This window comes from Coturnix japonica, chromosome 5 (assembly GCF_054131305.1).
Source record: "Coturnix japonica strain WE chromosome 5, WE-NBRP24, whole genome shotgun sequence".
NCBI lineage: Eukaryota > Metazoa > Chordata > Aves > Galliformes > Phasianidae > Coturnix > Coturnix japonica.
In genome coordinates this window covers 29,104,885-29,120,634 of record NC_140667.1, presented here as the reverse complement: position 1 = coordinate 29,120,634, position 15,750 = coordinate 29,104,885, and the positions used below count along the sequence as shown (strand labels likewise).

Here is a 15,750-nt window from a genome sequence, read left to right as displayed (position 1 = left end):
GAAGAACAAAAAGGTATTCCTATACAGGGCTAGGCTTTAACAGTAGACCTTGAAACACATCTGACACTGTTTGCATCATGACAACGTTGGCTCAAAGGACAACATACACAGCAGGAAAAGTGTTGCCTCCCTGACTAAAGAGAGGTAGTCAGGTATGTATTTCCCCTATGCCAAACAGGAATTTTTCAGAAGTCACTTTTTTTTTTCCTCCTTTTTTTTTAAACCTTTTTATCATAATTCCAGAAACAAGTTTATGTGGTGAACTCCAGGGAGAATACAAAAAATCTGTTGCATCCAGATTTCATAGAAAGAGGTCTAAGAACCTACATCCAAAATCTGAATTGAAATGAAGCATTTCAGAGTTAAGTTTTATTTTGCGACTAAAAAAAACCTGACAACCAAAGACAAATGTAATCCATCTCCAATAGAAACACTGCTGCCTCCTTACCATGAAAAATCTGCACTTTGTAGCTTTTGAAATACTAACAAGCATGTGTGCGTGTAAGTATACACAGACAGAACTCTGTGAATAAGCTGGAGGACAACAACATATTAAATCTGTCATCACAAGCAATGCTAATTCATTCTTAATGCATCCATGACTAACAGAAGAAAAACAAATCAAATCCCAGTTTGATTACACAATCAGTATTTCAGCCAGTGTTCTATAATAAGGTGTCTACAGAGATCAGACATATACAAAACATTTTTAGAGGAGTATCCTACATTAAAATAGTGGTTTTGATAAGATTTGTGGATCTTTTGAAATATACAAATAAGTTTTGCAATCTTCCAGATTGCTAGTTATCCAGGAAATAGGAAACTGATGTCTTTGAAATAACAGTGAGTTCATCTCCTTTTATACGATTCCACATAGATGTTGCTGAAGAGGTTTTATGATTTCTTTACATCAGCACTGATAGAGTAAGAACATGTTCATGTTAAAACAGCTGAAAGTTCGGGGGTTTTCTGTGTTGCAGTCCCATAAATTTCTCATTAAACTTCAGTACCAGCTTTTGCCATAATTAACTCAGATGTCAATAGCTACATTGCAGACAAAAACTTAGGTCCACTGAATTCCACCTCTCGCTCCAGATAAAATGTATCAAATCAGAATTCATTTTCAAAATTATAATAGATTATTTTAGAACCAATTAACAACTATGTTGGTTTTTTTAATCATCTGCCTGCATAAACTACGTTTGTTGCTAATTTCATGGTCCTGTTAGCAAACTGCCTTCCAAATTTCATAGTGCCTAAGAGCTGCAATACAACAAACATATTCAACCTTTGCCGTGCACAAAATTGTGTCAATTAAAAGAAAGCTATTACAACAAACAGTCACCAAGGACTCTTCTCTTATCCTAGGAGCTTTAAAGAAAGTAATTTCCCTGGAGAACCACAGATAGTAAAATAAATAGAACAAAAGAAACAGTATGCTATGGTATTTTAAAGCCTGACAGGTCATATAGTTGATACAGAAGAATCTCTCCTGGAAAATACTCAAAATGAATGAGCAATCCCACCCAAAACTTTCCCCTGCTCTTCTGTTTTGTGAAAATGCTGCTGATGAACAGCTGCACCAGCACACAGGAATTGTAACAAATTCTGTCTCTGGTTTATCATGTAGTAGTTGCATAGCACCTGTTACAAACTAAAAATTGTTCTAGTTACATTTTCATGACTGTATCTTACTTGCCAAGTGGTATCAGTTGCCACAACTAGATTCAAATTTGAGTCAGTGGAACAGTATAGGAATAGTTCCCCTACTATTCATTTTAATGAGTAGAAGAAGAATTTAACTGGAATCTCATTACCACAGGACAACCTGGTGGTTTATTATGCATAACTGCTAACACTGCAACATCTAAGGGATGCATGTAGATATCATTGCATCTGTCAAAGTTCAGCAGGCTGGATCCTTTTTCCTTGGCAACACCTTTAACAACTTTTATTGAATGCAATCTGCTTGGTTTGAATAGCAAAAGCCAAACACTGCCAGGAAATAAATTCTAGATGAAATCCTGTCCCAGGAAGAAACATTTAGCTACCTCAGGGCAGAACTGCCTAAATAGCAGCAGAGAGTATTATTCAGTGGTGCTCTGTCTGTTCTCTTTAAGGAAGCACATAAAGGAACTACTCCACTGAAGAGACCAAACAGTGTAATTCCAACTTCACCAAATTACGGTTTCAGTCTTAGTAACAGTTGTCTGTATTCTTAAATCAAAAGGAACTTATTTCACCTGCAATTGTAGAGAGCAAAACTGAGGAGGTGTGGATCTAACACGTTTTCTTCTACATCATCTTTTTGAACAGTACCAGAGCATAGAAAACTTTCTAGAATTTGCACTCCATAGTAGAAAATTACTGTTAGTACAATTCTATACTAAGATTGGAATCAGAATTGATATAGTTCAGCACTTTATCATTGACCAGAACTCCTCTTGAGATTTCTTTAAAGGGCACTGAAAATCCTTTTGAGAAGGCTCTTTGTCAGGGAGGGGCTTCTACATAATCTATTTCAGATCCTATGGAATCCTCTCAAGATCAGCCTCTTCCCTCTGTTATTTTGTTATTTAAAGTGTTGGATGTAACTGTACAAAGGAAAATCCTTATTAACTGACACCATTGATTTGTTCTCACAGTTTCTCTATGAATTGATCCAGAGGAAGGAGAAGAAAAAGAATATCAGAATATTTTACCCATAAAAGCACTGCAATCAAAAACCATTTCCAGTACTTCATCTCTCTCTCTAGCACTTTCTTTTCTTAGATTAAATTGTTACTGTTCCCTTTGATCGCAACTCTTAAACTTTCACATCTGTAAAATGCACATAAAAACACTTATTTCCATGGTAAAATGTCCTGACACCAATGGTTAAGATAATTTTAATATGGCCCCTATTACTTTACTGCCTGGCTCATTGCGTCCTCCTACCTTCAGCCCATAAACATACCTTGAAGAAATTTTAACTCACATTTAAAATACACTTAATTGCTTTGATAACAGGCATATCCATCTGACAGGCATTAAAATGATTGAGTTACCTGCTGGCTCTTAAAACTCCTGTTTCAAACACAGCCTGTGAGCCTACAAAGCTTCATTGTTTGCTTCCTTGTAGGTGATAATGAAGTTGGCATCTAGTTCCCACTACTGAATGGTTTCCATGAGGCTTTGAAAAAGTTGTTTGCTACTACTACTATTACATAACCATCTTAGTTTCAGCATGCATAAAAGCTTGTTTTTGTCAAATACCTTATCTCCAAGACTGTATTAATAACTTAACATGAGTCATGCTAGGTATCAGACATGTGTGCACTTTTACATGATACACCGTAAGGATTTTTCTAACAATCAGTTAAATCAGTTAAATTAGTTAAATGTATTGTGAATGCATTATCCTATGATTTGGGTGGCCCTTCTTTTACTGCAATGCAAGTGGCCCTGACACAATTCTGTCTATACACACTGGAATCTGAACAGAAGATCACAAGCAGACTGCATTACCAGATAGGAATCTTGCTTTGTCCAGATAATCATTAAATTAAGATTTAAAACTTGTATTATCCATGCTTAATCCAAGATGCAAAGTACAGAGCATTCTGACTTGAGTCCAGCAAAATACTGCATCACATGCTCAATGCTAATTACATAAGTAGTCCCATAGATATCAGCAGAGTTAAGTAGGTATTTTAAAGCTTAGTTCCATCAGTAGCAGTCTTCAGCATTTTGCAAAATTCATTCACCAAAGAAAGATCTGAACATGGGGTACAATTACTTTGGCAAAATATATAACTACTGTGAGAATAACAAGGTGTATCCATGATAGAGTACTACTTTTATGTTAGTGATTGAATTGTAATTGAAAATTAACATATTATTTAAATTTAGCTCAGTAGAACCAGTATATTCTGTCCAAAGAAAAAAGAGATATGTCTCTCTGTGGTATACCAGAATGAGAGTAAAAAGTATTCTATCAAACAACTTAAAAATATAGATGCATATTCACTACAAAATATCAGCAAATCAGAAACCTGCACTGCCTCTGTCACCTCAACAGACAGGAGCCGTGCCTGTGACCCCAGCATATTAAACTGCAGCTATCACAATGTTCTGAACAATCACGCTGATATTTTATCATTATTTTAAAGTTACAAGCTAGAAAAACTAATAAATGCAAAGCAGTTCCTAAGAACAAATTCACCCCCACATAAAATGCCAGACATTTTTAGAGGAGACTAAATAAATTATACCTTCTTTTTATCTTTTATGTCTGATGAACTATCTTACCAGGAAATAGGGATATCATGAGGCTCTTCTAATCAAGTATTATATGAGACCAAGAGTAGCTTGCAATCCAGCCTCCTCAAAAGGATTCTATTCCTCCATAGTCCTTTGCAGTTTTTTTAAAAATGAAAATATTAAATGAGTCCCATATGTAAACACCTACTCATCAGTCCTTAGAACAGGATTTTAAACCTTCAGAGACAACATCCAAAGTAGCCATTCACCTCATTTTTGCCTGAAAACACTGGCACATCCCTTCTTGGCATGAAATTTACCCGCACAATTCTATCCTTGTGATGCTGGCATTCCTTAAATATTTTGGGCTGGGCTATGGATACTTCCACTAGACATCCCCTCAAAATAAGCAATTAAACCAGACAGTCATAGTGGTTGCCAATAGCACTTTGTTAACTAGCTGGATCAAAAAGCACTTGCATGGGAACTGGAAGATTTGAACTGAAAGCACTCATGTCTGAATTCACTGCAAATATTTGGATGATACTCTCCTACCTCTCAGGTATCCTTTCAGTAGTCACTCAGCCAAGCCTCTTGCAGTCTCCACTGTTAAAGACCTTCCAATCTGAAAAGTAAAGTAATTAAATATTAGCCAGGGTAAGGAATAGAACTCAGGCCACTTTTATTTGCAGACAAGTCTCTAAATAGGCTGATAAACCATTCCCTACATTCACTGAACATTGTTATAATTGTCATATAAAATATATGACCTTCAATGGCATGCACAAGATGCAACCCCCACTCTGTGTCAAAAGGATGGGACTACCTTGGCCAGGGCCTGGAGCACTCCATGGCCAGGAAGGAGTTCTGCGGCTGATATCCAAGACAGAGGACAGTTCTGAGGAGCTGTGCAAGAGCATGGATACAAAATAAAAGAGCAAAAACAGGAGACCAACAAGGATCAGAGCACAGCAGGCCAAAATCTACATGCACAAACCCAGGCTCCTGCACCATTCCTCACCTTAATGGAGGACTAAGCGTAACCCATAAGGAAAATGCGAAGTTGAAATTAGGAAAGGGGGAGGAAAGGTGTTTGGCTAAATTTGAGCCTGGGGAAGGAAGAAGAAAGGTAAACTTCTCAACCAGTCTAATCCCTGCTCAGTCCTTTAGATTTTTCTGTAAAGGCAGAGTCGTGTATGTTTAATAGATTGGTGCTGATCATCATCGTATGTTTTGTGCTCTATTGCAGTCAGCATCTTTAATAACAACGACAACAGAAAACGTAGTGTATCAAAATAAAAAACAAATTCAGACAAACAGCTTTTTTACATTGCTAGGATGGTTTAAAGTCACTGAGGTCAAGCAGCGCCCACCCCTGAGGTTTTGGCTCCAGAAAGTGACTAACTCCCCTTATCCAAATAAACAAACATCTATCTGTTCTTGCATCTATACCTTAAAAAAAATTAAAAAATCTGTAAATAGTGCGACTTAAAAGCTCCTGTGAAATGCAGCATGAAGCTGTGAAATTAAGCATACCATTCTACTGCTTGCTGTAATTTCAACTGCAAACTTGAGAAGCCCAGCTGTGTTATAATAAACAAACCAGCTGAAGTTTGTAATAGCAAAACCCTGCAAGTTCAATCTGACCATGCAGACAGAAAGGCAAGCATACAGCTGTTCCTAATGCATGCTAAAAATTCCTGGTACCACAATGCAAATGAACTGCAATGAAAAAATATCAGTACAAGCAATCCTCCAAATCTTGCTTGAGATTCCCTTCTTTGCCTGACAAGCAGTCAGACTTCCCTGCTTCTTGTGTTGTAACGAGTACAGTTATTTTTGCAAGTCTGAAACAAGGATGAAAACAACTCTCTCTCACTGAGAATATTTTTGAGCAGTACTTCAGAAGCTGTATGCAAACCCCGTATCAGCTCCTACTGACAGAACTCAAATGCATTTGCAGCTATATAGAAAAGCAATCCTTTGACGGCTTCTAAAGAAAAATCACTTTGAACTTTCATGGAAGCAACAAGTTAAGTATAGAATTTGAGCTGACATTTTAATGAACGACAATCTGGCTTCCAAAAAATCCATACTTCTAATTTGCTAAGAAAACATTACAACATGTGAGGGGAGGGAATAACTGTCCTCAGAAGAAAATTCCACACAGAATTTCTTGCTTCACCTAGGGGGTGATTTTGGCAATATGTCATTTTCTCAAAAAGCCACAGCTCTGAGTGGCACTGTTTCTATATCTTTCTATATCTTCTTCAGCAGACAGTAAGAGTTCTATACATCTACACTCACCACAACAAAGAAACGCAGCCAATTTAAAATATACAGCCAAGTAGATCTGAAATAAAATTTAAAACATTTATGCCATTGGAACTGTAAAGAAAATTAGATTTAGTTGCGTAAGACATAGTTCCTATAAATGTCAGGAGGGTTCAAAAAACAGCGTTAACATCCCCAGGCTGAAAATTTACAGTTTTTGTCTTCATAGCAACAATTAGCTGATAATTCCACTTCACTTAAAATACGACATTTTCTGGTGATGTAGAAAATCTGCAGTGAAGGATCCTACTTCAGAATTCAATATTTCATTTTTATCTACTGCATCCATTGAACTGATGATAAGCTGTGACCCTATCAAGACTCTTTTTTCATTTCCTTCTCTTTGAGTTCTCTTAAAGCATTTTAATAAGTTAGAAACAAAATTATACTGCTTTTATAAGTTTTTAATTCTCTGATAAAGTGATTAATCGAGATAGCCCTACTTCCAGTAGAGAGATGGTTTAGATTACCTAGTGAACACATTCTGTACCAAATATTTATTTTCCTTGTGATAATCCCTGGAAACACAATGTGTCTGAGATATATATTATGTACATTATAAATAAATTTAGGACTTTTTTATTAAATGTGTTTGTATCTCTGAAAGTGATTCCTTTCTAGTGGCTTGGGGGTTGAGCTTCTCCTTAAAAGCATATGAACTATTTTTTAACTTGTAACATAGTTTTCCTCCAATATCAAAACATGAGCATTTAAAATGTATAACACCAAAATAAGTTTGTTCTGCAACTTCTTCAAAATTCCATCTAATAATATATAAGGTATTTGTTCATTTCTCATGATCATCGCAAGGAATATTGAAAGAGGAGAAAGTGACATAATATTGCAAGAGTAGTTTCACATGGGGAAGAGCGTACATTTGGCTCTAAAACAGAACTGACTTGATTACTCTAAGATGTTTCCTAAATAAAATACTTTCATAACAAATATGTAAGGTTGCAACACCAAGAAAGTCCCAGAACTCCCAGGAAATTATTGCCAACGTCATAGCATGACTAAACTTTCTAAAAACAGTCTCAAATGAGGTTCAAAAGAAACTGGGGGAAAAAAAAAAAAAAAAGACTAAAGACAAAAAATATATGCTTGGCCTTTTCCTTTCAGTCAGCCTAACTGTACAGATCCTCAGCAAATGCAAGTACTGTCCCCTAAGTTTCACAATCTCGAGACAGGCTACAGCTACATCATTTTCTCATGGCCTTTCAATATCCTGTCCTGCGCATAGTCCTTGCACTGCACGACCTCAGGAAATCTCCAGTCAATTCACTCAAACACACCCACTCACACTCCTCTTCTACATTCTTCCAGATACTTCTACCATGAAAGAACTGTTTTCCATGACTCAGCAGCTGGATTTGGAGGCAGGTCAGCTTAAATCTAGAAGTGTTTATAAGAACAAATAATGATCTTTATACATTCAAAAACAATCTTTTATAGCCTCTTAACCTTTTCCCAAAATTCTAAAATGGGCTTCTCCTCTGCAAGACCAATCTAATACAGCCAAAACATGCTATTGATATCACAAGCCAAAAGCACAAGAAGTTTTTTTTAAAAATAGAATTGCAATGACATTTTTAAAATGTTTATTTTAATCTGGTTAAGGACGGAATTACCCGTGGAAGTTCAATCCTGAAGTGACATGACTTAGTCATCATTAGATCAGAATAACTTCTTTATGTCCTCGCAGGACTGACAGCATTGGAATTCCTGCAAATCGCATTCCCCAGCATCTCAGGCTTCTTTAATTTTTTCTACAATTTGACAAATATTTAATAATAATTCTGAAAATTAATCATCCTGAAGCAAGCATCTGAATTGGATTCTAAGTCTGAATTCAAAATTTCACTTGAATAAGGCCTCTAAAAAAGTGCTAATTCTTTGAAGGCTGTAATTATTAAACATATTTTTTGAAGATTCATCCTGCACTGGCAGGCATAATTCCCACACAGAGCATTTATCTTCTAGGTGAATTATATCACAGGCCAGTATAGTCTGCCTCAAGATTTAAGGTTTACAGCATTTCCCATGCTTGCAGTCAGTTACCACAGGGGTGTGGGGATAAAACTAAAAAGGCAACTAAATTTTTATAATACAGTGCTCGAATCCTGCCAATCTGAAAGCCACTGAAACTTCATATCCCTTCTTCCTTTCAGATTTAAATTTGTTTCCCTGCTTTTTATATCTTCTCTAGGATAAGAAGTGCGCCAAATTTCAGGAATGCAATGATTTCTCTTTCTGACAGATACTAGGGGTGCAGGGATGGAGATGGTCATGTAGTGTCAGAATTCACATTTTTAGCAGAGTTGTGGTCCATCTTCAGTTACTGAGCGATTGCTGCCATTCCTTTAGTAACCCACTTCCTTCTTAATGCTATGCCATTAACGTTCTGAAATATTAATTAGTGGCTTTGAGGTCATCTCCAGCACCTCAACTATGTCAGGATTCTTCAAAATAAGGAGAGAAGAAACATGACCTTTGTAAGATTCTAGGATTAGTTGCAGAAATAGATCTGTTTTGATGCAGCCACATCAAAAATCGAAACAAAACAAAACCAACCAGATATTATATTATTTGCACTCAAAATGTCTAAATTGTTACCAAAAATGTCAGCAAAATGCACACGTATCCCTTGAGAAAGGAAGTTAGAGAGGTGTCCTCTCTTGTAAAGACACCATAATTATCACCAGTTCAGTGTGTGACCTTCAGGATAGATCTCATAAGCATAGAGAAGCACAAACTACAGTAGTCCACTCTGAGGATGTGCTTCTAAGAATATACTTCCAACAGACAGAGCACTGCAGCAAGCCAAGGGAGGAAATGGATATCTCTGCTAATAATCCTTTGGTGCTGCTGCCAGCTCTGTACTCAACCAGGCTGGAAGAGCAACTCCTATGACTATGATCAGGATCTCAGGGGGCTCATGCCTTTTTGAGGGTAGTACATATGACTTGCAAAATGACATCCCTATTTTATAGAGAGCCTCACAAAAATTACTCTCAAAGCAGTTTCTGCATGTTACTAATGTTACCTTTTATCTATATACCTATTTTTGAGTCATTTAAGTAAAAAATGAGACTTTTTTCCCCCCAATACTTAACAGATCATTCTCTACAAACTGAAACAGTAAATTGAACTACAACACTAAAAACATAGAACCGCAGATGGTGCTTTTAAAGCAAAAGGAAGAACCATTTCTGATCAGGAGGCTACAGAAGAAAGGTTTTTGACTTACTCGACCTATTAAAAAAAAGCACAACTGAAATCATTCTCAGGTGAGATGGTAAGTGTGCATCTGGCTGATTGTGAAAATAAACATTGAGCTCTTCCACCTACTTCCCAACACTTGTATAGCAGTGATAAAACTGTCCTGAGGTTCTCAAACAGTAAACTCCTCTCTATTCAGGAAAAAAAAAAAAAAAAAACAACATGTACAGATGTGCTGTACTTTTAGCGTGGACTTAATCCATTCTGTTTCACTTAGTTTATCAGACTGAAACTTTTTACATGGCTTTGCTGAATCCAGACCCTGTTATTATTTTAAATTATGTGGAGGACTTTTGCAGTTGCTACAAACTAAGAGTTTACCACCACCTCCATACATCTTACATTTAGAATTTTTTTCCTTTTAAATGAAAGGATTCATTGATGAACCACCGACCCTCCTCAACAACTTGGGAAGAACTTCTTTCTTAACCACTGATTTAGCACAGATTCTGGCAGGAGGATATAAAATCATATTTTTTGTCCACTTTTTTTTTTTTTTTTTTTTTTTGGTGGTGGGACTACATAAAATAAACCTCTCTAGAGTGAACAGAGAACAGAAACACGGGTTATAAAGAGACAGGATGACCCAGCTCAGAATCCGTTGGGCATTTTGGATTATATCCAGGTGTTAAACATAAAAGCAAGGCATACAGCTTTTTAGACAAATAACTGCAGGGAAGCTGCCAAGGGGCAAGAACAAACCTTCTTCTCACAGACCAGCATTGTGCATCTGGAGGCCGAAAAGAGGCGGAAGAAGATTCCCTTTACAATATCTTACATCCTCAACTGAGATATTTACTATGGAACAGATCCACAAAGGGGATTTATCATCACTGTCATAATACCTACCTTTCCATCACCTCAGGAATTTATAGCTATGAACAAGGCAATTCAGCTCATGTTTTAAGGCACTGCAGTCAAGCAACCAAAAAGAAGTTCCACAAAAGCAGCACATAGCTTAGAAAGCATTTAAACTAACAAGGAAATGTTTTGTTAAGCCACAACCCTTTTCCAGGATAGAGGAGTTTTTCTTTGAAAGAGGAGTGTGGTTACAATTTCCCCAAATTTTTCCTAGAATTCCAAGATTTTTTCTTGGAATTAGCATATAGCCAACGGATCCTCACAAACCACAGCTAGAAGTGGCCACAGGGTAGCATGGGAGATCTCTATTCAACTCCACAAAACTACATCCAATTAAATGCTTGCAGTTAGGGTGTCAAAATTTTGGATGTGTTGTATAAAATGCAAAGTCACAATGATTCTCACAGTCCTGAATGAACCGACCTGTGAGAGAGAACAAATGTTGTTTGAACTGATTATACCATTTTTACAGTACTCTTTATTATTTTCATTTTATTTATTTATTTTATTTATTATTATTTATTCTGTTTATTTTTTAAAAGCAGAACCATACTTAAAGCCCATGAGATCTGACAAAACCAATATAGCTGACAACTTGACTGAAAGTTGACAAAGTCACTAGAAATTAACAGTCTTTAGTAAGCGCAGTTCTTGGGAAAAGCACTTTTGATGTTCTTTCAATCAGTGAATTTATGAAATGCTACTCACAGCAAGGTGATTCTGTCCCAAGAGCAAGGATGTCACCCCCCAGTTACAGCCAGAATCAGACAGTCTCTCTCAGTAAATCAGACAATTTTAACAATACATAGCCATCAGATACCTCATTACACATCTCTTAGTAATCACCTCTCAAATTAAGACCTTAAAATATTATGGCTAGACAGGACATAGAATTACGTTACAAAATAGTCAGACTTTTGCTCCTACTTCTGCATAGTCTGTGCAAATTCTACTATGTACAATGAATCACTCTACTGGAAATTTGCAGGAAAGTAAGATAAATCACTAATCAAGCTGTGCATAACTAGCTTGAGTGGCTAGAGTAATTATGTCCCGCCACTCAGCTACACATTTCCTGAAGCACTTCCTTTTATCACAGTCAATGGAATTTGGCAGGGATTAAAATCAGGTCACCTCCAGCTATGCTAAGTCTGTCCAGCTCAAGCAGACTGACAAATGAATGAAGGCACTCAGGGAAATCACTTATGTCTCTCCCTAATCAGAAGAACAAATATCATATTGACTCATTATTCTTTCACAGACTGAGAGTACAATGATTCAGTAAATGACATATCATATACACTGAACCTTTGGAGTCTGTATCAGCACTCCAATAAAAAAGGAAACCATGGGGACACCTGAACACATATTCAGCTTTCCTTCAGCACATCACCCTTATCCTCTCTGCTAATATCAGCATCTACAAACAGTACCTATACAGGGAGATGTATTTGGAAAATACACCTAGGTCACAAGATTGCCATCATGAAGAAGAATGGAATTCATTCTCAGGGTTATTTAATGTTTCACATACTTCCCAAACTCAGAACTGCAGCTTGAATTAAGATAGTTCTGAGCTACGCCAAGTATTACTAAGTTAGAGTTGGTGAGCTGGCAGGAAATAAGTAAAATAATCCAAATCTAATCCCACAGAAAATGCTGTGGTTGTATCTTTTAATTGTACATGTTAATCCATATGTCTACGTTCTGCTCCCCACCCTCTGCAATTTACTATGTCTTCTTTGAAACCTGGAAGAAGAATAAATAACTTTTAGAAACAGATTTTTTTCAGACTGCTAAGATGAGTAAGTCTTGCTGGAAATTCCTTTGGGTATTTCATTGTCTTAATTGTGTTAAGGTCACATAACTAGGCATTATCTAGAGCAGGTATACTCTGTTTCTAGAGACTTGCATGTTGTAAAACAAAAGGGAAAAAATCCAAGAAAGTGCAATGCAAAGTTGCTGTTTAAGGCATCATACAAGGAGCAGAAAAGAAAACCATGCTGCAGTCCTTTACTATGGCAATCAATTGTCCCAGAGTTACTCTCTTGTCCCATCTTTTTAAGCAACTGTTCTTACATCCTCTCCTATGGTCATGGCCCATGAGTAAATTAAGAAGAATTTAGAATAAATAAGCCTTTTTTAATTATTATTTTTATTTATTTACTTTTAACCAGTGTTCTGGCAATGTTATCTTCTACATTCTTGCCTTTATGCTGAGGTGGAAAAGAAATCACATAACGTCTTATCACACTATATAGATAGTTTTAGATATTAAACTACTTCTGAACTGGCAGAATCAAAACAATTTGTGCTCATGTCAACAGGGCAACTGAAATTGCTTTCACAAAGCCAGGTCTGTATTTCCTTGAAGTTTTCAAACAATGGCAAACGCTTTGTGCCTCGGTGCATGAATTTAAGAGCCAAGGTTTTTTCTCATTCTTGCAGTACTCTGTTTTATGCCTGTTTTCAGACAACAGGATCCCTCCCTCCATCACATATATATAATAAGAATTAATAGGGATTGAAATAAACTGTAGGGACTGGACAAATTCTTGCTGTGACTTTGTTTCATGAGTCAAGATCTAACAAAAAAGTATATTAGAAAAGAGTCATTAGAAGTGAGCAGTTTAGCTTCTACATCTGACTCATTCCTGAAGAAGCTGGATGCACATATATGCCAAGAAAAAAATAATGTACTACGTGATTTATATTCTTTTCTCTACGCAAGTATTGAGAAACAGTTTAATCTCAAACAGATAGGCTTCCAGTATTTAGCTTATTAATGTAGCTTAGGTAAAAATACGCAATGCAGAAAGCTGCCCTCACACAGCAATTAACGAGAAACAGAACTCAAAGATTTGAGCAATTCTACTTCTGTTAAAGCATATTTGAGTTATGGTGTTGGAAGCATCTGTTTATTCAAATACAGTGTTTGGTAACCTTAGCAATACTCTATTTATTTGATGCCCCACAAGTCAGCCCCTCAAGCCTGAGAATCTGAGTGTACTTTCTTAAACAGTAAAATAATAAAATCAAGAGAAATTGATTTATATTGCTAGGTCTTGGTTGGTTCTACATGTGTTCAGTAAAGACCTTCAGTTTCTAAAATGCTGTTAATCTGAGATATTTCAGTAGTACTTAAAAATACAAAACAAAACCAAACAAAATGTGCTTGGAAACAGAGTTCATTAGTCTGGTTGCCTAACTGATTGATCTAGGAAATTCTAGCCAAACATTTATGGCTTAGTACCTCTTCTAAATTTTAAGAAATTTTAATCCTTTTTTAAATTACTCTATTAAGCGACAAAGCATCACAATATGCTAGATACCTCATCAGCAGAAGGCTGTTTAGGGAACTGCTAAATCTAAGAATGTTGTAAGGCACTTTGCCCTTGATCTGTATCACTCAAGAGCACCAAGCAGGCCTGGTCATAAAACACTGAGCAACATCTCAAAGACAGCTTTCATGAACTACAGTTGTTAAAGGTAGAGCACCTGAAATTTCAAGCTTTTTTGAGATACCTCCTAAAGCACTTGAAGAGTGGTAATCCCAGAACTTTTGGTATCTTACATCCATGTGTTTCAGGAAATAAAAATTACAGGTTTTTTATTTTGTCTGTTTTCCTAGTCAGGGAATTGTTCTCTCCCTCCCTGCAGTTATTATCAACTTCTGTGTTCTTCCAGGGCTTTGAAGTTTTCTTCTCTTTGTAAAAACAGATTCAGAACCTCCCACAGTTTGACAAACAGCAGTGCAAGAGAGGCACTTCGATTGCACTTGGAACAACTCCTGGCAGCAGCTTGGAGAAATCTGCAGTTGACATTTCCCTACAGAAATGCACAGCTTAGCAGGCACATGCCCAAACACAGCGCTCTCTTTCTAACAATGGGAACACCTTCATCCCTGATGGGACCTTACACCACTGTGAGTGCAAGTCACTGTGTAACCTGTATCCAAATGGCAAATGGGGTCAAGTATTAAAACGGTCTGAAGAAGCCACAGAAAGAATCTGGAAGTGAGACTAAACTGATCTGCATGGTTCAGAAGGAGATGGTATCCGACCAGAAAAAGCTAAATAGAAGTGAATGAGCAAGGGCTAGGACAAGAATAAAGGCTGGGGTTGGGCCATACATTCAAATACAAGGAATGATTAAAAAATAATCCTCACATTACATGAAGGCTACTGTGTGTTTTATTTCTGTTTGTTGCTTTTTGTTTTGTATTTATACAGCAAATGAGGCCATTTCTAGAGAAAACAGATTTCACAATTAAAAATAGTATTATTCTTATGTCCATACCTGAAGAGACAAACTGAATTCCAGAATTCCCTATCTTTTGTAAATGTCATTCCACTCCTTGAACATCAGATAATCTGCATACCTATATACATTTAATGTTAGATGGACAAGTGCTTGCTGGTGAAAATAAAGGACAACTGCAATGTTAATTTTTGAGGCCTTGAGACATGACATCAAGTTATAATACCTTTATATTTTCCAGACACATTAGATAAAATATTAAAAGAACAAATGATCCGAAGTGGCAAGATAATACACAGTACTGAAAAAGTTATGCTTCTTAGCAGATACTGAGAATGCATTTACAATATTTGGAGAAATAAATTGGCCTTTATTTCCCAGAAAATACATAACCTTGAACTATAGGCAGTTAGGCCACATGCTCAAGCAACCTGATTTTAGCACATCAACAACCAGCAATGAGCTAGGAAAAGCTAGCTGTTTTTCCTTTTCCCTCCAAATCAAGTCCAAATACATTACACTTCCTAGAGTTCTTTCACATTCTACATGTCTTATACTGCTCTCCACAGTGCCATAAAGCAGTTTGGTCAGTGTCAGTAGACATGAATCTGAAGGGAGGCTGCTGAAATCCAATACAGTCTAATGTTTTTACTTCTGCTTTTACTTCTTGGGTTGTGACACGCATCATCAGTCACTGGTGCAAAAATGCATTTATTTGTGGTGAGAGAAGAGAAAAATCTTTCATTTCTACAAACAGATGCTCAAACTCACTTT

The 15,750-nt window shown here is 36.6% G+C and overlaps 1 protein-coding gene across 1 annotated transcript in view; it reads right to left on the bottom strand.

The window, feature by feature from the left end:
- Window positions 1-15,750, bottom strand: part of LOC107314923 (uncharacterized) — a 188,673-nt gene that overhangs the window by 101,418 nt on the left and 71,505 nt on the right. Inside the window, exon 5 of the mRNA XM_085549820.1 lies at window positions 4,798-4,867. The gene's annotated coding sequence lies outside the window, so the exon portion shown is untranslated. The remainder of the gene's footprint in view (window positions 1-4,797; window positions 4,868-15,750) is intronic.